The sequence below is a fragment of the Uranotaenia lowii genome, chromosome 3 (genome assembly GCF_029784155.1).
Source record: "Uranotaenia lowii strain MFRU-FL chromosome 3, ASM2978415v1, whole genome shotgun sequence".
Taxonomy (NCBI): Eukaryota; Metazoa; Arthropoda; class Insecta; order Diptera; family Culicidae; genus Uranotaenia; species Uranotaenia lowii.
This window is the reverse complement of record NC_073693.1, coordinates 182824528-182849364: the sequence shown is the minus strand read 5'-3', so window position 1 is coordinate 182849364 and position 24837 is coordinate 182824528. Positions and strand designations below refer to the sequence as shown.

Sequence of the window (24837 nt, the reverse complement as noted above, 5' to 3'; positions counted from 1 at the left end):
TTATTTGGTCAATTAGGATTTGGTGGCCCACGATTACCCACCATTTTTCAAAATCCAAAAAAATTGCTTTTTTTAAACAGTCAGAATTTGGTAAAAATAACTTATTAAAAATTATATAAAAATACGTTATGATACCCTGAAAATGTAGAAAACCATATCATTTTTGAATATCGAATGAAAATATTTTATCATTTATAACAAAGAAGTTATGGAACAACGAAAAAAAGTGGCCCATGATTCCTCACTCTCCCATACACAATTAAGAAAATATACATGAATGCGCACAAATCTTAAATAATGATTGTACGCCTCTATAAGAAAGAAAAATAGAAATGGTAATTGATTGTTAAATAATGTTTTTTTGTAGTTTCTCAGCATCAGCATCTTTTAAATACTGCTCTTCGAATAACCCAACTTTTGCATAACTTCAAAAAATGACAGTAGTTTAATGAACTGAAATATCCCGGTTTCCAATTACAGTAGAACCCCGCTTATTCGAGGTAGTAGGGGCCTCAGATAAAACGAAATGTGAACATTCATTTTCTTCTGTTTAGCATAGTATCCGGGTGCAGCTCGATAATTAAATGGAACTTTTACCAACCTGAAGACTGAGAGCTAAAAAAAAATCGGAGTCATATCGTTTCTCCTGACTTTTTGGGTATATGATCTCAATGTACTCTTTTTGGTGTTGCGGGGTCTGGTAACCCTAGTTTACACTTGCCCCGGTTTATCTGAATTGAAATAAAGATTGAAATTAAAAAAAGACGCAGCATAAACATTGATAACTGTTACCCTTCTCGCGAAAAACCATCAATTTAAGGTTTTGTGTGATGTTTACATGATTTTTTTTTTGGAAAATATTTATACCACCGTATGAACAGATATTTTCTAATCCATTCTATTTTTGAAAATCTGCTTTTGCTAATGAGCAGACAAGGTCAGTAAGTTGAAATCTTGAAAAGTCTTAAAAAGGACCCTCAGCCCAAAAATAGAAAAAAAATCTGTGATTCATTCGAAATACAAAATTTATACATATTTTTTCTTTTAAAAACAATTCATTTCCTTAAATCATTGGGTTGCAGCTTATCCATACGAATTTAACTTATCAGAAAAATAAATCAAATTCAATTAGATACTAAAAATGATTTTCGTGAACACTTCTTGCATTAGAAGAGGGCAAGGGCTGGAAGTTCATATCATCAAAACATACATTTTGACATCATTATAAACGCTATGAAGCTTATTAAAACAGAGTAAAAGTTTCATCTTGAAAAACAAAGTTAGAGATCAATTTTAAAAATTATTAATAAATCATCTTTGAACTGAAACTCGAAACTTCAGTTGCAGCTCTCTTTCGAACGCAGTTTGTTTTTCGTCTCAAAGGTCGAGGCGTCGCAAGCAAACGTCGCGAGAGAATAGTAACCATGGCATAGCATACTGATAAGTGGGGACATTTGGGCGCGTATTTCTCAACCAAGCATATTTGCAATGCACGTGGTGGCGCTATGAAGCCTAGATGCAAGGAATATCTAAATATTCTTTAAATATTCCTTGGCCTACATCAAGGTCATTCATTTACTAGGTTCTCTGACTTCTAAAGTAAGTAGGCGTGGAGAGGACGGTGAAGTGGGGTGATGCTCGTTATCTTTGTTTACAAATTAGCAGTGTGCTAAAAAGAGAAAGCTCAGGTCTCAACTGTTCTATGGATTAAATGTAAACAAACGCAACGAAGCAATCGACATGGCTGATTCTGAAATTTGAGAGACCGTATCACCTTCTATGTACCCCCCTTGGCCTAGATGTGATTTTTTTCTTTCTGATTCCTAGCTCATTTCGCAGACATCACTGATCAGAGGCGCTCGAATCCATACAACTAAAAATCACCCAGAATCATACGCCACCTGACGGGGCATCGTGGAACCACTGTGCTTCATCAAGAAAAAAAAATAACACTTGATAATAAACAAGCCAAATGAAAACTGTCTTGATTGAATCACCTATAAGGGCTGTCCCAACGGTAGATGCAAAACACGGTTTTCGACCACGCTAAAACATTTCGGCTGGCACCGGTGGCGTATATTGCTGTTTTAGCACAGTTATCGATTTCAAAATTCCCAACAGTTATGCGCCTTTGTTCCAAATTCATGCAAATTTGGAACAGGATTTCAAAATATACGACAGACCGATTTAGAAATTTGGGGTTCACGGGGAGAAAATTTTAGCCAATGATGATTATTTTCACACATGTTTGGGTAGCATTGGGTGTAATAATTGTTTCTTTTTGAGAAATTATTTGAATGTTTTTTCCCGCCAAAACCGGCCAATACGTAACACAAATTGAGAAAACATGTTAACAAAAAACCGTATCAAGTATAAAAAATTGATGTCACACTATTCTTGACTTTATATTTCATTTAATAGCTTTTGGCCTCAACGAACTAGTGAGCCCAGTCAGCGTTTCTCGAGTTCAAACGTTATATGAATAAGAAAAGGAAAATAACAGAAGCATCCTAATGAAATTAACGCAAAACAACAATAAACTTAAAAAAAAATTAAAAAAATTGAATATCAGTGTAATGACCGATTTTTGTCAAAAGTTGTTAACAATATTTATAATCTACACGAACAATATATCATATTTTACGGTTTTAATATAAAATCCGTGAAATATGATATATTGTTCGATAACATTGACTAAACTGACATGATTCTTAGAAAAAATTCTTTTCAATTTCTGGCTAAAAAAGCCGTCTGCTACATTACAATTCTTAAAAGAAGCATGTTTGCCAATCTGTTTAGTTTCCCCAAACAAAAGCACAAATATGTTAAATGAATTTTTACCTATAAACAAGAACTGGTAAACTAAATTTATATTTGGAATCAGCACCCCAAAATGAGTCAATTTTTAAAAGAATTTATTTTTTTGTTTCAATTAAGCTTTTTTCTCGCTGCGTATAGTTATTTTGGCTTTTTAAGCTTCGTTCAATCATAGATAAAAATCGGTTTCAACTGGTTTCAGCCAACTGGTAGTTGTTCAATGAGCCAATGTTTTGGTCAAAACTAGTCAGGTCGTTGTCAATGAAGCAAGTTGAAACTAGCAAGTTGAAAATGGTCAAAACCGATCCAGCTCGGCAGGGGGTTTCGTTACGGCCTGGAAGAAATCGGTCGAAGTCAATTGGAAAAAGAAAAGTATTCAATCGTCAATCCATTTCTACTTGTTTCGAACAAACTTCATTAACCTTCCAAAGCCGTTCGCAAAATTTCCGTACAAATCTATTTTTGATAAATTTGACCTGCAGTTTACGTACGTTCTCCTGGCCGCAAATATAGACCGATTTCGACGAATTTTAATTCATTGTATAGATAATTTATTCTAGTTTCTCAATATTGAAAAATAAAGTCGAAATATTTTACGAAATCACCAGTAGCTGATTCCGAAAGAAAAAAGTCCCGAAAAAGAGCTCTTTTTAGAATGCCTATAACTTGAGACAGGTTCCAAATATTGCGCTGATTTTATAATATTTGGAATCATGCTTGGCATCGCTCCTCAGATTTGCCCGTTTAGAGTAAGAGCGTGTATTTTTTTCGCTGTGCTCTCCCAAACGGAGAATCTTTAAAAAATGCTCCGTTACCTCCAGAGCGACCAAGCGTCCACCCAAGTGTGGGCAAGAGAAGCAAGCAAACTGATGAAGTGTGTTCTCAGTGCAGATAAATTCGTTCGCACTTGGGCGAAAGAGAAGCTTTACAGAAAACTCGGTTTGTCTTCATCGGTTGCGCCTGGATCGATGTTTGGAAGTGCGTCAGAATTTACAATGCAGAACATAAATCTAACGGAACTAAATTAATAACGCCAAAGGTAGTTAAGATAGAATGCTGGTGTTTTCGACAACATTGTTCTGTATAATAAAGCGCATATTTTTATATGAAATATAAAGTTTAGAAGTCCACCAATAGCGAGATATAAATCATAACTTTCTTGTTTAGCACATTAGAGCTTAAGTTTCTTCTACAAAGTTATTTATCTCAACAAAATACACAACTTTGCTTAACATATCAAAGTTCTACAATCTTAACCCAAGAAGATACGGTTGAATAAAAAAAATACTTGAAAAATGCACTACAAAAAGTTATTGTTATTATCGCGCTATTTTTAAATCTCTCGCCTTTAAATTTTATATCAAAGTATGCAAATTAACAACTTTGCCCAAAACACCTATCTTTTCATTCCTAAGCGAGTTCCTCTAGAATAATGTTCTGCACCAGGACAAATGATTAGCTACGATAGCTTTCTTCGGTCGAAAAATATCAAAAGCGTAGCGGTTAAGGAAGTTAAATCCTAAATTTTACTATTTGTGAAAGTTTTGAAGTTTTATTACTTAAATTTGTCCCAGATTCTTGCGTAATGTTCACGGTTTGTTTAAAAGGCAAAGATTTTTGGATAATTTGAGTAAATGTTACTTTTCGAATTGCTGCTTTTGTAAATTAATGCTTCCCACGTACGATATCAAGAGCACATAAACCTAAGTAAACAGCAATTTGCGGATGCCCGGATATTGTGAAAAAACTACTTGGATTTTGCCCAGTTTTATCCACATTATTTGGAAAATAAAACTAGAAAATCGAATTCAGTTTAAAATTGTTTGTCGAAAATTGGATTTGTGAAAGTTTGTTTCATCAAAAATCAAACCAAAACTTTCCTTCGTATGCTTTAAACATAAATGTAACACTGCTGATGTATTGCGACAAAAAAAAATGTAAGTCGTTTTTCTTCACTAGATAAATGTCTGGAATTTCCTCAGATTTGGCCGGATATTGCTCGGTTTTTGGAAAGGAAAATTTCAGATTATTTACCCGGTTTTCACCATGTTTTTCAAATAATTTGCCAGGAAGTGACCGGCCCGGCTACGTACAAAAATCTTTTATACATAAACCTACACTCAGAAATAAATAAAATATCAAACAATTAAGTTTTAGGTATTTTCACGTTTCTCCCTCTTTACGCACAAGGATATTTCTCATGGTGTAATTACTGGGATATTTCTCTCTGAGAAATATTTCTGCGATTAAAATTTATGCATTGAGAAATGGGAGGATTGTTATGGAAGCGACATATGGTGGTCAGAAAAAAAAGTTTGAGCCGGGACGTAAAGGCAAACGCTTAAAGCAGAAATAATCAGAAAAAGCAAACGAAAATCGTTTGATTTTCGTATAAGCTCTATGGTCAATGTGCATTATTGACCATAGCATACAAAACAAATACACTTTTCCTTTTATAATAAATTGCTGCTACTGATTCCATCCTTTTTGAAGATGATTCACATATTCGAAAAGAATGGAATCTGCATGCAGTCAAGTTGAGCGGCATTTTGCAACTGAAGAATCTAGCACGTGCTCATACTCGTTTAGTTGGGACTCAAACGCACAAATCACAAAGCGTTTGTTTGAACAAAATAATAGGTGGTATGAAAAAAACCTAGCAATAGCTTTTGCTAAACTAAATCGAGCAGTCGAGCAGTCGCTTAAAGCAATTGCTTCGGTTGATATGAATAAAGTTTTTTTTGACAGCTGTTTTCTCTGTCAGGAGCTTTTACTTTTAGTACAAGCTAATTTGGTATGAATAAAGCCCAAATCTGAAGTAATCGCTCGAAAAATCTCCTAGCACTTGCTTTATTTTCTAAGCATGCTCGGTAGCAGACTTTTCCAATAAAAAATTCTTTAGCAATGTAATGAATTTATTAAATTAGCAATATTACACTTTAATACAATTCAAAAAGGCATTTTCAACATGGATAAAGAAAAGTCGGAGTGACAATCCAGCTTTTTTTTCATATTCCTGTCGTTGTATGAAATGATTCGTCTAAGATGAAACTAAACATTTCTATCAGTAAATATTCTAAATTAAAAATTCCGGCTATAGTGGAAGAAGTTCCAATCGGCTTGAAGTTGGAAGAAAGTTGTAATAATTTAAAACATAATTCAGACTTCCATATTTATATGATTTTTTTATAATTCTAAGATTTAAAAAAAAAATAAATTAAGATGCGCGCCTATTGCCTATTTTTTATACATCGGATTATCCCGATGCGAATACGTGTGGGAGAGCTATGATAAATGTTAAAGTTAGGCCATTTGTCGTTTGACTATATTCGAATATGTTTTCATTTTTCTTTAAACATCAACATACGAGCACGCAATAACCAAAAACTTTCCGATCGTTCTTACACCCACCATCCGCACCGTCGACTTTGTAACCGTTAGGGTATTTTGCCCCATTGGACCCATAGGGAGCGAGCCACTTGAAGCATTCCTTCTGAGTGCTCAAGAAGTTCGTCGATTAAATATCGACGATTTTCCTGCCTTATTTTGTATAAAAAGAACACAAAATTGTTAAACAGGAAAGATTAGGAGATAGGTTCAATAAAATAAAAACGAATAATTTAAGCACTCCAAATTAAAAAGTAACGGACAACATTCAGCAGTTTAAAAATTCAAATACAGAACACAAACAAAAACACATAACACCAACTGAACGGCGACGGACATACTAATGTCAACGGAAAATGGAACGGAAACTGGCAAGGGTGGGAAAATCGGCTCCTTGACTAAATTAAGTCTTTCCGCTTGCAATCACGATAGCGACTAGATCGTAGTGCAAAAAGTTTTACTTAAATAACTAAAAGTAAAGCCAATTTTAAAGTGGAAAGTGCCTGTTTTTCCAGAGAAGAGCCTTAGTCAAGTGAGTTTCCCACAGCTGTTTCTAAAAACCCATCCTAATGCCTGTTCCGATTTAGGACCCCAAAGTTTCTGACCAAAAAGTTTCTGGTCTCGAGGATTCTGGTCACAGCAAATCTGACCGGATCGACTCGACACAGTTTGGGTTCACAGAAGGCGAACGGACCAGTGAGCCGGTCCCGTTTATATCCGGAGTTTTCTGAATTCTGCAAATTAGCGTCGACGAAGCATCAATTTGCACGAGGCAAACGAGCTAGTGAGCCTAATTCCCAGGTCCACAAGCGACAGTGCAGACATTGGTTAGCGGAATCCGCTAGTTGGATCCACACAAGTTGCCGTGTGCCCGAGGCAAAGGATCCAACGAACCAGTAAGCTAATCAGAACCGTCAATGTTCTGAGAGACGTCCTGAAGCCGAGATTACGAGCAAAAGAAGTCCCGCCGAAGGTCCCGGCATCCACCACGAGGACAACCATAACCGCCAAACCGACTCATCTCGATCTGGTTCCAGAGGGTGTTGTTTGATCCCTTCAAACGGGTTCGTAAGAATTCAATCAACTACCCTCCGGTTCCATTGCATCGAATGGTCAGTTGAAGACCACTTTTGGAAGCGCAGCGACGAATTGGACCCGTTACGGCCGGCCGGTACCAGCAGCAGCAGATTACACACCACACACCCACACTACACGAACGTAAGTTTTTATAATACACAACATTTTGACCAGAGTCCGTAGTGTTTTATTGGATATCCGACCAGTCTCCTAAAGCGAGAGCCGACCTTGAGCCCAAGTGGTTCTCAAGCCCTAGCTGGCCGATCAAAAGAGGCGTTTGTAGCCCACCCCAGACGGTTGCCGTGGCTTGACCAGCAACTAGGGGCTATTGGCGACCTCCTTCAGAGTGAGCAAGTAATAAATGGCGCCCAACTTAAAGTAAAACTGGTCTGATTTTCAACTATTGCACTTTTGGAGTGAGATAGGGAAAATTTTCGCAGGTAGATTGAGGAGGGAAAGCTTGCTCAAGGTTCAGTGGAACACTTTACTTTAACAGTTGCATTTAACTGCATTTTCTCAAATTTTGCAAAGGCGATAATTTGTAATGGTCGCGCGTCTACTAGTGCGCGTACCCGTAAAAAAGTGTTTATTTTTGCAAAAAGCAATTTTGTTCTAACTCTTAATAAAATTCATGAAAAGTCAATTCGTAAACAAAGCTCAAAAAAAAAATTTTCTTATCATTTACCTGCACATACTTACTTTCGTATTTTTCATCAGTCTCATGATTATTTTCGTAAAAATCTGAAAAGAATTAAATTGGGGTCTTGACTTACAAAAGTAGAAGAGGGGGGGAATTTTCTCATCGATAATTTCGCTGATAAAACATCAATAAGCATTTTTATTTGGCAAAATACGTCTCGTTGATTCATTTTTATTCTCTGTTTGGCAAAAACATTATTTTATTAAAATGGATTTACAAGAGCAATACAAGAATATGATCGTTTCACATCTAGAAATCGATGAAGTGGAGCACGAGCTTCTTATTCGGAATATTCTTTTTCATTTTGACGACAGTGAATCTACAAAACGCCGAAAGTTAGCAGAAAGGGTAAAAGAAGAAAGGGAATCGGGTTACAATCCCACAGCCTTCGCAAGAACGTGGAGATCTTCATCAGAAGAGCTAGAAACCACCACAAACAGAATCGAACAAATTAAAAAGATTTTACAAAACCCCAGATTAGGCAGGCGTCAAAAGGACAAAATTAAAACGCGGTTAGTTCACTACTCTGTTAGAATGGCCCACTTGTCGAGAGCATTAGATGCTAGAAAACATGCAAAACAAATCGAGGAAATGGAAAATATTCTCGAGACACTTCTCGACGAGCATTTCTTTGACCAACCAGTAGTAGAAAACGTAACATCAAATCATCCGATTAATCACGACATTTCGCAAGCACTCGATGAAGTTCGCGGAGAAATAGTATCACTAAATGAAACGATTACAGCCTTAAATGAGGACTCTAACGTAGCAGGAACAGCCTCCGCTTCGGTAGTGCGGAAACAAAAAGAAATAGAATCTTCTAGGTCTCGTACAGATGCTATATTGAAAGTGTTAAACGATTACGATCAGGGTAATAATAGAGAAAATATCGATCAGTTGATAGGAGTGTTCAAAACCTTCGTTCTGAACACCTCCGAACAGGAGAGGAGAAGCAGGGAAAAAGAAATTGAGTGGGAAGTGAGAAGAAAGAAAGAACTTGAAGAAGAGATTGAAAAGAAGAAAAAGCTAGAGAAAATATTGGGTCGAGTAGATTCTAAAATCAAAAAAGAATTTAAAACAAAAAGCAATCGTTTGATAACTGATAGTGTTCAAACGCAAACAACATCTGATGATATCAGCTTATCAGATAGCAAATATGAATCTAGCAAACATTCGCGTCAACCCAAAAGAGATTTCACAGCTATAAAACAATCACATTCACGCAACCACCAGCAGGAATTGAAAAGAAATAAGAATGATAAACGCAGCAAAAGCAGATCAGGAAGACATAAAAAAGTTATAAGTAAAAATTTCACTTCAACATCTTCTGAGCTCGATTTCAGTTCTGCATCCGAAACGATACCTCACAAGTCTAAACCTGAACTGAAGAAGTATTCTAAATTGCAAGGTTTCAGAAAATCTAAGAGAGATGCTTCTAGAAGTTCAACTTCAACCCACTCAAGTTCGGATTTTAATTCCATCTCATTCGACACGAGCTCGGAAAGCTCGTCGGATTTCGTGAGATATAGAAATCGTCGCGAAAAAGAAAAACGTAAAGAAAGAGCAGAAAAAGAAAAGCGTAGAAGGAAAGAAGAGGAGGAAAAGCGAGGAAGAGTAAAAAGAATACCCGTATCAGAGTGGAGACTTCGATACGAGGGGAAGGACGGAGGGAGAAAATTAGCAGAGTTTTTAAAGGAAATAAATATGCGCATGAAAGCTGAAGAAATTTCAGAAAAAGAAATGTTCCGATCAGCGATACACCTTTTTAGTGGTCGTGCTAAAGATTGGTTCATTGATGGAGTAGAAAACAGAGATTTTAGGAATTGGTCTGAGCTTCTCAAAGAACTAAGAAGAGAATTTTTGCCTCCAGATAATGACTTTCAACTGGAAGTCCAAGCCACCAATAGGCGACATGCTCGAAACGAAAAATTTATTGACTTTTACCATGACTTACAGAAAATTTTCCAATCTATGACAAAACAACTCTCGGAAAAGAAAAAGTTGAAGATAGTCTGGCGCAATTTGCGTCATGACTACAAAAACGCTCTAACAGGGAAAAACCTAAATTCGTTAACGAAACTTAGGAAATACGGTCGTATCATAGACGCGAATAATTGGAGTATGTATCAGAAAGTACCCGAGAACTATTCTCGAGCTAGAACCAACCAGGTTGGAGAGGTTCAAGTAAGCAATCAGCAAGATTTTAGAAAAGATATTTATACAAAAGTTTTTAAAAACAGCAATAGAGAATCGGTTAAAGAAAATGGGAAAAGCGCGAGAAAAGGGGAAGAGGAAAAACAGGGAGTAAAGGTGAAGAAAAAGAAGGAGGAAAATCCTCTAGTGAACATGCAAGGAACTGCTAAGAGTACACTTCAAGTTTTGGTTGATCAATACAAACGCCCTTCGATTGGAATTTGTTACAACTGTCGGACTGAAGGTCATCACTATATAGAGTGTCCTAAAAACCGTCGAAAATTCTGCAGATTGTGCGGATTTGCAGATGTTCTTACAAGTTCTTGTCCGTATTGTCAAAAAAACACGCAGGAGTCAGACTGAGAAGGCAGCCTGATCCAATCAGCAAATCAAATCCTTCGTCAAACTTCTTAAATGAACAACTAAACTCTTTCGGGTATGAACCGGTGAATGAAACCGATTACGATGATGATCCTCTAGTAGAAGAAATTTTTATCCAGCTGCAAGGTGATGGGAGACCGTTCGCTAAAGTGAACGTTCTTGGCACAGAACTAATAGGCCTGCTTGATAGCGGTGCTCAACGTTCGTTGTTGGGGGGAGGCTGCGAGCAACTGATTAGAGATTTGAACCTTAAGCTGTTTCCAACAAAGGTCACAGTTAAGGCGGCAAATGGGAGCACGATTCCAGCTATAGGTTTCGTTTATTTACCGATCACTTTTAACAATAAAACCAAGATTCTCCCAACCTTTGTAATACCCGAACTCAACCGACAACTCATACTAGGATTTGAAGACTTTTGGCGCGCATTAGATATTAAACCCACTATAACGACAAATAATTCGAGCGTCGACGTCGGTAGCATGAGCTACGCCGAAGATACGACGCCGCTCTCAGAGGAAAAGTGGGAGTTAAATGATGAGCAGGAGCAAAAGCTCGAACAAGTTAAACAACTTTTCAAAGTTGCTATAGATGGTGAGATACTAGGTGAAACTCATTTAACTTCGCATAAAATCGAAATAAAGGAGGAGTACCATGCGTCTCCACCAATTCGAATAAATCCATATCCTACATCGCCTGCGATGCAAGCAAAAATTAATAAAGAAATTGACAAACTCTTAGAGCAAGGAGTAATTGAGAAAAGTAAAAGTGAATGGTCTTTAAGCACGGTACCAGTAATAAAACCTACTGGGGAGGTACGTTTATGTTTGGACGCGAGGCGTCTGAACGAGCGTACGCGTCTGGACGCCTACCCTCTACCGCACCAAGACCGTATACTCAGCAGGCTGGGAGCAAGTAAATTTATGTCAACTATTGATTTATCTAAAGCTTTTTTTCAGATCCCACTTGACCTAGCCTCGCGCAAGTATACGGCCTTTGCTGTGCTGGGGAGAGGGCAGTTTTGCTTCCGACGTGTAACAATGGGCCTCAAGAATTCGAGCGCCGCTTTGGCAAGATTAATGGATGAGATACTTGGGTTCGGAGAGTTGGAACCAAATGTGTTTGTTTACCTCGACGACATCGTCGTGGTAAACAATACTTTTGAGGACCATCTCTCCACCCTGCGAGAAGTCGCAAATAGATTAACTGCAGCAAACCTATCGATAAATATGCAGAAATCTAAATTTTGTGTCAGAGAGCTTCCATATCTTGGAAATATACTCTCCGCTGAAGGATTTAAACCAAATCCGGAGAGAATCGAACCAATTTTGAATTTCGAAAAGCCTACATCGATCAGAGCATTACGTCGTTTTATTGGGATGGCGAATTATTATAGGCGCTTCATCCCACAATTCAGTGAGATGAGCGCCCCGCTGACCAACTTACTTAGAAAGAAGCCGAAAACTTTACCGTGGAACGAGGAAGCAACAAAAGCTTTTTTGCAGATCAAAGAGAGCTTGATCTCAGCACCGATATTGAGCAATCCGAATTTCGCATTGCCTTTTCAGATTCAATCCGATGCGAGCGATAGCGCAATCGCCGCAGTTTTAACGCAGCAATATGAAGATGGGGAAAGGGTAATTGCATATTACTCGCAAAAACTGAGCCCGGCTCAGAAATCGTATGCTGCAACGGAAAAAGAAGGCCTTGCAGTTTTGTCGGCGATTGAACGTTTTAGACCCTACATCGAGGGGACGCATTTCGTGGTAATCACGGATGCGTCAGCGTTGACATACATAATGAAGGGTCGCTGGAGAACGTCTTCCCGTCTGAGCCGATGGAGCATTGAGCTCCAGGCGTATGATATGGAAATACGCCATCGGCGGGGTAAGGATAACATCATGCCCGATGCGCTCTCTCGCGCAGTAGAAACTGTCGATCTTTCTGACATTCAAGATGAATGGTATAAAGGACTATGGGAGAGGGTTGAGAAGTCACCAGAGGACTGGAAAGACTACAGAATAGAAGAGGGGAAACTGTATAGGTTTTTGCCTACGAAAACGGTCGTACTTGATTATCGCTATGATTGGAAGCTCTGCGTACCGAAAGCTTTACGCGAACAAGTTTTTCAAACTGAGCATGACGCTATGCTACACATAGGTTTCGAGAAGCTTATCGAACGGTTGAAGCAACGATACTTTTGGCCAAATATGTCCGTCGAGGCCAGGAAATATGTTCAGATGTGTCGCGCGTGTAAAGAAACAAAGCCAACAAACGTTTCGCAGCATCCGGGTGCATGCAAACCGCGTCTCGCGTCGAAGCCGTTCCAGATAATATGTCTGGATTTTATACAATCGTTACCGCGCAGCAAATCCGGGAACATGCATCTACTCGTTGTGATGGACCATTTTTCCAAATGGACATTACTCTTTCCGGTCAAGAAAATCGCGTCATCTATAGTCGTCAAAACCCTCGAAGAGCAATGGTTTCGCCGGTATTCCGTGCCCGAAATTATCATAAGCGATAACGCGAGCTGTTTTTTGAGTCGAGATTTCAAAAGTTTTTTAGAACGATATCAGGTCAAGCACTGGACGAATGCGCGACATCATTCCCAGGCAAACCCGGTCGAACGACTGAATCGGAGTATTAATTGTTCAATTCGCACGTACGTTAAGAGTGACCAACGACTTTGGGACACTCGGATCTCAGAAGTCGAGTTCGTGATAAACAATACGCGGCATTCGTCGACAAGTTTTTCTCCGTATCGTATTATTTATGGTCACGAAATCGTGTCGCGGGGAGATGACCATAAACTTGATCCCGATCTTGAAGAGCTGTCGGAGGCTGAAAGAGTAGAGAGGAAGATGAGGATTGATCGTACGATTTGGGACATTGTTTCGAAAAACTTAAGCAAGGCGTTTGAGAAAAGTAGTCGCGTTTACAATCTCCGTTCGCGATCTTATGCCCCTGTCTATGCGGTAGGCCAGAAGGTCTATCGAAGAAATTTCACGCAGTCGTCAGCAGGAGATGCTTATAACTCGAAGTTAGGCCCAACATATGTTCCATGCACCGTAATATCTCGTCGAGGAACCAGTGCGTACGAACTGGAAGATGAATCGGGAAAGAACATAGGAATATTTTCAGCCGCGGATCTGAAACCCGGTATTCCGGAAAAATAGTTCGATTATGAAATCCTGTGTAAAATATATATTTATTTTAGAAAACAGAGACAGAGATTTATAACCAAAATGTCAATGATGCACATTATGGTGTTCAATTGAAAACCTTCGATTAAATTTATTAAACAAGTGGTACCATAAACAAAATCAGTCAGCAATATCTAATTAATCTGATTTTTTTGCAGAAGATACTTCGCAATTTTATGTTTAAAGAGTTTGAGAGTATTTATCATATCGCGTGAGACAAAGCCAGATGGTTAGTCAATTCAAGATCACAGAAACGTTTTTTTTTGCAATCTCCATTTAACCGTATTTTTGTATTGCTCAATTAAATCACATTAAATTTACAAGATGCCTAAGAGTCACATAATTAGCTTGAATTAGATCAAAACCGACAAATGAAATAAGTCTTCACAATGCAACGGTCGTTCACAGCTCAGAGAAGTTTTAACTAGTTAATTCTCGTTATGGAATTCAAATGCATATTTAGTTACAGATCATATACAATATCCATAGTTACCAACATCATTTAAATGCAATAAACTCACAAAAAAAAAAACAATATTAAAAGTTAAAAAAATAAATAAATATGTTCCTACAAGCAAGCCAAACGTTCTGTCCCAATTGGGATGACTATGCCATTTGATTAGAAATGCTTTGTTTAGTAAAACTCGATCAAAAGAGAGTAGTCAAGAGTTAATTGTTCCCAGCTCAAATAATTATTGAGTTGATGAAGGAGCATGAGAGTATCAATTTTGTGCAAGGTAAATGCACCAATCATTACAATTACTAACCAAAAAAAAAAAAAATACAATTTTTCTTATTATTCTTTTTATTTAATTTAGCATTAATATTCTCTTTTTTACCATTTCGATAAGCAAAAGGCAACTCAACCCTGGGCGGCAAGCATTACAGAGAAGCCTTAGAGTCCTGAATTAATAACCTTCAGTTATTAATTCATTGGGGGAGTGTAGGGTAATGTAACCGTTAGGGTATTTTGCCCCATTGGACCCATAGGGAGCGAGCCACTTGAAGCATTCCTTCTGAGTGCTCAAGAAGTTCGTCGATTAAATATCGACGATTTTCCTGCCTTATTTTGTATAAAAAGAACACAAAATTGTTAAACAGGAAAGATTAGGAGATAGGTTCAATAAAATAAAAACGAATAATTTAAGCACTCCAAATTAAAAAGTAACGGACAACATTCAGCAGTTTAAAAATTCAAATACAGAACACAAACAAAAACACATAACACCAACTGAACGGCGACGGACATACTAATGTCAACGGAAAATGGAACGGAAACTGGCAAGGGTGGGAAAATCGGCTCCTTGACTAAATTAAGTCTTTCCGCTTGCAATCACGATAGCGACTAGATCGTAGTGCAAAAAGTTTTACTTAAATAACTAAAAGTAAAGCCAATTTTAAAGTGGAAAGTGCCTGTTTTTCCAGAGAAGAGCCTTAGTCAAGTGAGTTTCCCACAGCTGTTTCTAAAAACCCATCCTAATGCCTGTTCCGATTTAGGACCCCAAAGTTTCTGACCAAAAAGTTTCTGGTCTCGAGGATTCTGGTCACAGCAAATCTGACCGGATCGACTCGACACAGTTTGGGTTCACAGAAGGCGAACGGACCAGTGAGCCGGTCCCGTTTATATCCGGAGTTTTCTGAATTCTGCAAATTAGCGTCGACGAAGCATCAATTTGCACGAGGCAAACGAGCTAGTGAGCCTAATTCCCAGGTCCACAAGCGACAGTGCAGACATTGGTTAGCGGAATCCGCTAGTTGGATCCACACAAGTTGCCGTGTGCCCGAGGCAAAGGATCCAACGAACCAGTAAGCTAATCAGAACCGTCAATGTTCTGAGAGACGTCCTGAAGCCGAGATTACGAGCAAAAGAAGTCCCGCCGAAGGTCCCGGCATCCACCACGAGGACAACCATAACCGCCAAACCGACTCATCTCGATCTGGTTCCAGAGGGTGTTGTTTGATCCCTTCAAACGGGTTCGTAAGAATTCAATCAACTACCCTCCGGTTCCATTGCATCGAATGGTCAGTTGAAGACCACTTTTGGAAGCGCAGCGACGAATTGGACCCGTTACGGCCGGCCGGTACCAGCAGCAGCAGATTACACACCACACACCCACACTACACGAACGTAAGTTTTTATAATACACAACATTTTGACCAGAGTCCGTAGTGTTTTATTGGATATCCGACCAGTCTCCTAAAGCGAGAGCCGACCTTGAGCCCAAGTGGTTCTCAAGCCCTAGCTGGCCGATCAAAAGAGGCGTTTGTAGCCCACCCCAGACGGTTGCCGTGGCTTGACCAGCAACTAGGGGCTATTGGCGACCTCCTTCCGAGAGAGCAAGTAATAACTTCATGGCTATTTTAGCCGGACTTTAAATTTTCTGATCGTCTTTTTTCATTTAGCTTTAGAAAACTTCAGATTCTGCTGGTTGGATAGCTCTATTTTTCGAAGCAAAAGCTATGTTCTAAGACTTTAGTACACATCCGCTAAGCAAATGTTTATTCATACCAAACTAAGCAAATGCTTTGGGCTTTTGCTTTGCTTGATTTCGAGCTAAGTAAAAGCTGCCGAAGCAATTGCTAAACCTTATTCATACCACTAAATATCTCGGTTATTAAATTTTATGCATTGGATCATTACACGCCAAGAAATTATTCGGGTGCATAAATTTAAATAATTGAAATAGTTATTTTTTAATATTTCTGGATATTAATGTAAGTCAAATGTCAGAGTAATTAAAACAAAATATTTTTAATATTTTTTAAATTTCTGAGTGTACATTGGACCTCTTCGACTGATGCACTGTTCCGCACTGCATAGCGGCTTTTTTTAAAGAAAACATTCCTGCATTGAAATCTTTCTGGCTTGATACACTGAGCGGCACAGCAGCGTCGCTAGAGTACAAATTTCTAGCCAGCTCCTTCTCTTTTCTTTAGAGCGAGCGACGTCCACCCGACCGTCAGAGCAACCGCAATCGGGCGCACTCGGCAAAAAGATAAGTGAACGTTGATCGGCTGAGCAGTGCACTCGGAAACCGAAATGATAAAAGTGTAATTCGTTCTCTGCTCTGTTCGGTTTGCGAGGTGTTGGACAAGCATGTTTGGAATTGTCAAGAATAAATCTATCCATGGATGTATAAATTTTTGGTGGTCCAAAGGAAGTTTTGGCCGCTATCCCGTAACTTCTGGTAGAAAAAATTCTTACTTCAAAAAAGTCACCCAATTTTGGCTTTGTATTGCTGTATCTCGGTTACCAATGGATCGGTTCCTCAAAAATCTCAGTTGTTCAGTATATGGTAATGAAACTCACATCTTTTTTGTCATTTTTCAAACTCCCCCTCGTGTCGGTGGGTTTACGCGATTTTGTTAGCGCGATTTCTCTAAAATTTGAACTCAAATTGGTCACTTTTTATATACCTAGAGATTCATTAGATTCTCCTCTTTTGATTGACATACATTTTGTGTGGTGTTTTGAAAATTTGTAGCAACGTTTTTCGAATTTACTGAAAGCTGCCAGATTTCAACCAGTTTGGTCCACGTTTTCAACAGGTTGGTGTACAAATCTCGCACCCCTCACGTAGCTGCGGGAGAAACAAATCCTGTAGCTCTCTTTTTGTCGCTCACCAAATCTACCACCCAACCCAGCAGCAGGAGGAACTGCCGTCTCGCCGCGTGGTTTGTTGATTGATTGTGCTGATGCTGATGCCTCTTTGCGTAGTAGTTAAATGTTTAGATTTTAAAATAGAGAAAGATTATTTTTCCAAATTGAAATAAGCTTCTTGAATCTTCTTAGATATTTTATCATTAGAATTCTTCAGTGATACATTTGTTTTGAATGTTATTATGATTCTTTTCTGAATTTTCTGAATTTTAGAATTCTTCAGTGATACATTTGTTTTGAATGTTATCATGATTTTTTTCTTTTATTTCAAGCAGTGTCTACTGCAGGAGACACAAAGTCTATGATTCAAGTAACAAATATTCTGAAATTTTAATCAGAAACTTAAATCAGAAATCGGAATTTGAATCGGAATCTGAAATTAGAATCTGACAGTGTTCGGCACAAAAGCGCTAATCCGCTATTCGCTAGTTAGTCCGCTAACTTTTCGTTAGCGGATTAATTTTGCCGCTAAGTTTTGAGTGATCTAGCGAATTAAAAAGTTCCGCTATTTTTTGGTTCCGCTAATTGAAGATCGCTAACTCTCATTTATTTGTATCAACTTCCCGAATTATAAGTGACAAAATAAACTTTTTGTCATTAATCAAGTTAAGGTGACATTGGGCATCATCAGCCTGATTGCTTAATTAGACTAGTTGGAGGATTGGGTACTCGAGTTAGAGAAAAGATGTAATTAGTGTCATTTCTCTCTTTTCTAGCACTTTTTTTTCGCAACAGAAAAAGATAACAAGAAAAGGTACTAAACAATACAAAACTATTTTTAACATCCATTCATCAACATTTGTCTTCAAATGGTTAAGATATTTACTTTTCACAATACAATTTTTAAGAAATTTTACAGATCAGTTCATTCGCGTGGTTTGTTGATTGATTGTGCTGATGCTGATAACGAAATGAATGCTTTATTGTTGTAGGAATTGCTTGAATCTTTTTTGATTTAATATTTTAATGGATGGGCAACATTTCTAAAGTTTACGTCCATGATTTCAGATTCAGATTACAGATTTCAGATTGCAGATTTCAGATTTCAGATTCAGATATCAGATTTAAATTTCAAGATCCGATTTCAGATTCAGATTCAGATCTCAGATTCAGATTTCAGATTCAAATTTCAGATTCAGATTTCAGATTCAAATTTCAGATTCAGATTTCAGATTCAGATTTCAGATTCAGATTTCAGATTCAGATTTCAGATTCAGATTTCAGATTCAGATTTCAGATTCAGATTTCAGATTCAGAATTCAGATTCAGATTTCAGATTCAGATTTCAGATTCAGATTTCAGATTCAGATTTCAGATTCAGATTTCAGATTCAGATTTCAGATTCAGATTTCAGATTCAGATTTCAGATTCAGATTTCAGATTCAGATTTCAGATTCAGATTTCAGATTCAGATTTCAGATTCAGATTTCAGATTCAGATTTCAGATTCAGATTTCAGATTCAGATTTCAGATTCAGATTTCAGATTCAGATTTCAGATTCAGATTTCAGATTCAGATTTCAGATTCAGATTTCAGATTCAGATTTCAGATTCAGATTTCAGATTCAGATTTCAGATTCAGATTTCAGATTCAGATTTCAGATTCAGATTTCAGATTCAGATTTCAGATTCAGATTTCAGATTCAGATTTCAGATTTAGATTTCAGATTCAGATTTCAGATTCAGATTTCAGATTCAGATTTCAGATTCAGATTTCAGATTCAGATTTCAGATTCAGATTTCAGATTCAGATTTCAGATTCAGATTTCAGATTCAGATTTCAGATTCAGATTTCAGATTCAGATTTCAGATTCAGATTTCAGATTCAGATTTCAGATTCAGATTTCAGATTCAGATTTCAGATTCAGATTTCAGATTCAGATTTCAGATTCAGATTTCAGATTCAGATTTCAGATTCAGATTTCAGATTCAGATTTCAGATTCAGATTTCAGATTCAGATTTCAGATTCAGATTTCAGATTCAGATTTCAGATTCAGATTTCAGATTCAGATTTCAGATTCAGATTTCAGATTCAGATTTCAGATTCAGATTTCAGATTCAGATTTCAGATTCAGATTTCAGATTCAGATTTCAGATTTCAGATTCAGATTTCAGATTCAGATTTCAGATTCAGATTTCAGAATCAGATTTCAGATTCAGATTTCAGATTCAGATTTCAGATTCAGATTTCAGATTCAGATTTCAGATTCAGATTTCAGATTCAGATTTCAGATTCAGATTTCAGATTCAGATTTCAGATTCAGATTTCAGATTCAGATTTCAGATTTAGATTTCAGATTCAGATTTCAGATTAAGATTTCAGATTCAGATTTCAGATTCAGATTTCAGATTCAGATTTCAGATTCAGATTTCAGATTCAGATTTCAGATTCAGATTTCAGATTCAGATTTCAGATTCAGATTTCAGATTCAGATTTCAGATTCAGATTTCAGATTCAGATTTCAGATTCAGATTCAGATTTCAGATTCAGATTGAGATTTCAGATTCAGATTTCAGATTCAGATTTCAGATTCAGATTTCAGATTCAGATTTCAGATTCAGATTTCAGATTCAGATTTCAGATTCAGATTTCAGATTCAGATTTCAAATTCTGATTTCGATTTCAGATTCAGATTCAATTTCAAATTCCAGATTCCAGCATCGCTAACTGAAAAAATAGCGTCACTAATTAGATCGCTAACTTATTCAAAGTTAGCGATCGCTAATAAAATACGCTAAATGTGCCGAAAAAGTTATCGCTTTAGGCTTAAAGCGCTAATCGCTAATCGCTAACTGTTGAACAACATAAAGGCCGGAACAAATATCGAATTCTCGATTTTTCCAACTCCTCAAGGGGGAATAAATAATGTTTCAAGTATTTCATTTAAAATTAGATAAATTGATCGAATTTTCATACAATTATATGAGCAAAACAAAAACTGTCAAAGATGAGAATTTCAACAACTCTCTGTGTTCTACTATTTAGAAAAAAAAACGAATTTTCGAACAATTACAAGAGCAAAAGAACAGAATGTAGAAAGATGGGAGATATCTCTTTTTTAATTTAAATTTAGGTTAAAAATTTACTCAATTTATCTGCTTTGTGCAAAGTAGATAGTATGCAATTTCGTTGCAAACAATCTTTTGTGCAATTCATTTCTTTTTGTTGTTTTTTGAATTATTTTACATTCTAATAATTTAAAATCTTCAAACTGTTCTCCCCTTTTTCAAACTTGCAGGAGCATTGTCAAACGTAAACATATATACAATTTCTATTTGAACTGAAAACGAATGCTACAATGGTTATGTTATCTTATTTTTATATGAACTGATCTGTAAAATTTCTTAAAAATTGTATTGTGAAAAGTAAATATCTTAACCATTTGAAGACAAATGTTGATGAATGGATGTTAAAAATAGTTTTGTATTGTTTAGTACCTTTTCTTGTTATCTTTTTCTGTTGCGAAAAAAAAAAGTGCTAGAAAAGAGAGAAATGACACTAATTACATCTTTTCTCTAACTCGAGTACCCAATCCTCCAACTAGTCTAATTAAGCAATCAGGCTGATGATGCCCAATGTCACCTTAACTTGATTAATGACAAAAAGTTTATTTTGTCACTTATAATTCGGGAAGTTGATACAAATAAATGAGAGTTAGGGATCTTCAATTAGCGGAACCAAAAAATAGCGGAACTTTTTAATTCGCTAGATCACTCAAAACTTAGCGGCAAAATTAATCCGCTAACGAAAAGTTAGCGGACTAACTAGCGAATAGCGGATTAGCGCTTTTGTGCCGAACACTGTCAGATTCTAATTTCAGATTCCGATTCAAATTCCGATTTCTGATTTAAGTTTCTGATTAAAATTTCAGAATATTTGTTACTTGAATCATAGACTTTGTGTCTCCTGCAGTAGACACTGCTTGAAATAAAAGAAAAGAATCATGATAACATTCAAAACAAATGTATCACTGAAGAATTCTAAAATTCAGAAAATTCAGAAAAGAATCATAATAACATTCAAAACAAATGTATCACTGAAGAATTCTAATGATAAAATATCTAAGAAGATTCAAGAAGCTTATTTCAATTTGGAAAAATAATCTTTCTCTATTTTAAAATCTAAACATTTAACTACTACGCAAAGAGGCATCAGCATCAGCACAATCAATCAACAAACCACGCGGCGAGACGGCAGTTCCTCCTGCTGCTGGGTTGGGTGGTAGATTTGGTGAGCGACAAAAAGAGAGCTACAGGATTTGTTTCTCCCGCAGCTACGTGAGGGGTGCGAGATTTGTACACCAACCTGTTGAAAACGTGGACCAAACTGGTTGAAATCTGGCAGCTTTCAGTAAATTCGAAAAACGTTGCTACAAATTTTCAAAACTCCACACAAAATGTATGTCAATCGAAAGAGGAGATTCTAATGAATCTCTAGGTATATAAAAAATGACCAATTTGAGTTCAAATTTTAGAGAAATCACGCTAACAAAATCGCGTAAACCCACCGACACGAGGGGGAGTTTGAAAAATGACAAAAAAGATGTGAGTTTCATTACCATATACTGAACAACTGAGATTTTTGAGGAACCAACTATGTTCGACGAAAATAATAATAAAGTTAATGAAAAAAAAATTTGAATTTAGAGAATCGATCCATTGGTAACCGAGATACAGCAATGCAAAGCCAAAATTGCGTGACTTTTTTGAAGTAAGAATTTTTTCTACCGGAAGTTCCGGGATAGCGGCCAAAACTTCCTTTGGACCACCAAAAATTTATACATCCATGGATAGATTTATTCTTGACAATTCCAAATATTATAAAATCAGCGCAATATTTGGAACCTGTCTCAAGTTATAGGCATTCTAAAAAGAGCTCTTTTTCGGGACTTTTTTCATTCGGAATCAGCTACTGGTGATTTCGTAAAATATTTCGTCTTTATTTTTCAATATTGAGAAACTAGAATAAATTATCTATACAATGAATTAAAATTCATCGAAATCGGTCAATATTTGCGGCCAGGGGAACTTACGCAAACTCTCGGGTCATATAGACCCGAACAGCCTATTTACGGATTTTTTTGAGGGAGCACTTCCGGTGGTCACAGGAAGTTGCCTGGTACTTCAGATTGTGTATTTCGTGATTCCCCAGGGAGGTTTTTAAAATCAAATTTTTGCGATTTTTTCTCGAAGAGTTATGATGATTTGAATGTGCGCTTCGGGTCATATTGACCCGAACGACTTTGGAAGGTTAAAAGACTTTAAGTTAATGAAATCCTGGTAAAATAATGACGGTGTAAAACTCAAAACTTAGCAATTTGTCAATTAAAATGAGTTTTTTCTTCTCAATTATTGAGTGTCTGCAATAAAAGTGTACCCGTTTTAAATTTGCTATCACACCGGTGGGGAGGGCGTGTTTTAGCCGATTTCAAAATTTAAAATTTTGCTAAAACTGGTATACCTAAAACCAATATTTAGACCTGAACCGTTGCAGGTGCTCTAAGTATTTGAAATTCTGGTATCTGGTGTCTGCGCTCATTTGTACAGCACATATTAATGAATGACGCCTAGATTTTACCCACATTGAAATTTTGCCGATCGAATAAAAACCATATAAACGATTGGAAAAATTAAAACTATTTTGATTGCGTGTTAATTAAAACAGCAATTGTTGTCTAAAAAATATGAATTGAATACTAAAGCATATGATATAATGGTATGACTTTTCACAAAGTTTCACAATTTTCACAAAGTTGTAAAATCCAATACGCTTAAAAGGTAGGTTTTGATTCATATTGCAAACAGTAAAAAAAAATAAGAGGTTTTCAACAGAAAAGGATCGAAAACATTTTTTGAACATGTACTTCAAGATGTATCAAGCGCCTTATAAATTTTTAGAACAACAACAAAATCCGATGAAAATGAACTGATTGTTTGTTTACAAACAATTCAAGTACGTACTTAACATGAAAATTGTGTTTATGTTTTACATATTTTGGCTACATAAAAATACTTTTGATCCGCTTTTTTTAATTGATATTCCAGTTAAGGTTTTTTTTGATAAATTATTATGACCTGAAAGTGTTGAAATTGAAAATAATGTTAACTCCTGTCATTTCACATTGTGGAACAAGTTCTAACGCGCCGTTTAGCCATGAATCATCTACCTTTGAAGAATTTCTTGTGTGAGAAGGTCAGAAAGGTGTATCCCGTGTATTAAATCTGAAGTGGATATTCAACATTGTTAAATGTCTTTGTAAATGAAAAACAGCATTCAATAAAAGTGTAGTATCAAACTTTAATTAATGCAGATTTATCAATGAATAAGTTCAGAAAAAGCATTGTGTTTTCACTTCCTAAATAAACGGGACAAATGTCAACATTTTTGCATATTTTACTTTCTACAAGAGTTTGTTAAGAACTGATTTAGTTATGCAACAAACAAAAATTGATTTGTATTAAAGATTTACATATTTTTCTAAAGCGGGCCATAAACTACACAAATGGCGTGTGCAAATTCGATTATTCCATGAAGATTGTTTGATATATGCTCGCCCACACACGATACAAACAAATTTCGCGCGACACAAACACAAACGATTGCTGGCGAAAACAGCAACAGCAACGACAGAAAACCACCACCACCCCGGCTAGGGCTGATTAAATGGCCTGAATCTTGTACAAACAGCACCATACACCATGCCACAGAGGGTCGTTTGTACAAAATATTTCGATCCCAACCGATTTTAGGCAAACCGTTTGCGCGATCATTCAAACAGTGCCATACACGAATGCAAATCGTATTCACAGCGATAGAATTTCATCGAAATTTTCTTCAAATGTTGTGTAGTCTATGGCCCGCTTAAGACTTATAAAAGTTCAACTATGGTAAAATCTGTTTGCACTTGACCCGGAGAATTTAAATTGAAATTAAGAATGAGATAAAAAAAATAGCTCAAAAAACATCACTAACGATTCTTTAGTAAAAAATACGTAGACTTTATCTCTTTAGAATCAAAGAAGTGAAAGTTAAATATTTCAAAAACACTTCTTAACTGAGGCTTGCCAGATTGTCCGATTTTATCCGGGTTTGCCCGAATTTTTAATACAAAATTTGGGAAACGTCCGGTCTGGCCCGCTTGCCCGGATTTAGCCCGAATTTATTCACCATATTTGCCAAATCGAACAAAAAAAAACAAATTGTGTTGTATTTTTGTTTTTTATTCGTCCGAAACGAATTTTTTTGAGCAAATTTTATAAAAATAATTATGAAATGTTTTATGGAAGATTTAAATACGATTTCAAATCTGCTGATAAGTTTTGATGAAAAAAAATTTTTCAAGTTTTTTTTCTCGAATTTTGTTGAGTAATTCTTGGGTTTTGAACAAATCTGCCCGGATATTTGGTCGAGAATTTCG

The 24837-nt window shown here is 36.7% G+C and overlaps 1 protein-coding gene across 1 annotated transcript in view; it reads right to left on the bottom strand.

The window, feature by feature from the left end:
* LOC129752899 (regulating synaptic membrane exocytosis protein 1) overlaps positions 1-24837 on the bottom strand; it is a 243286-nt gene that overhangs the window by 110652 nt on the left and 107797 nt on the right. The gene's annotated exons all lie outside the window — the stretch shown is intronic.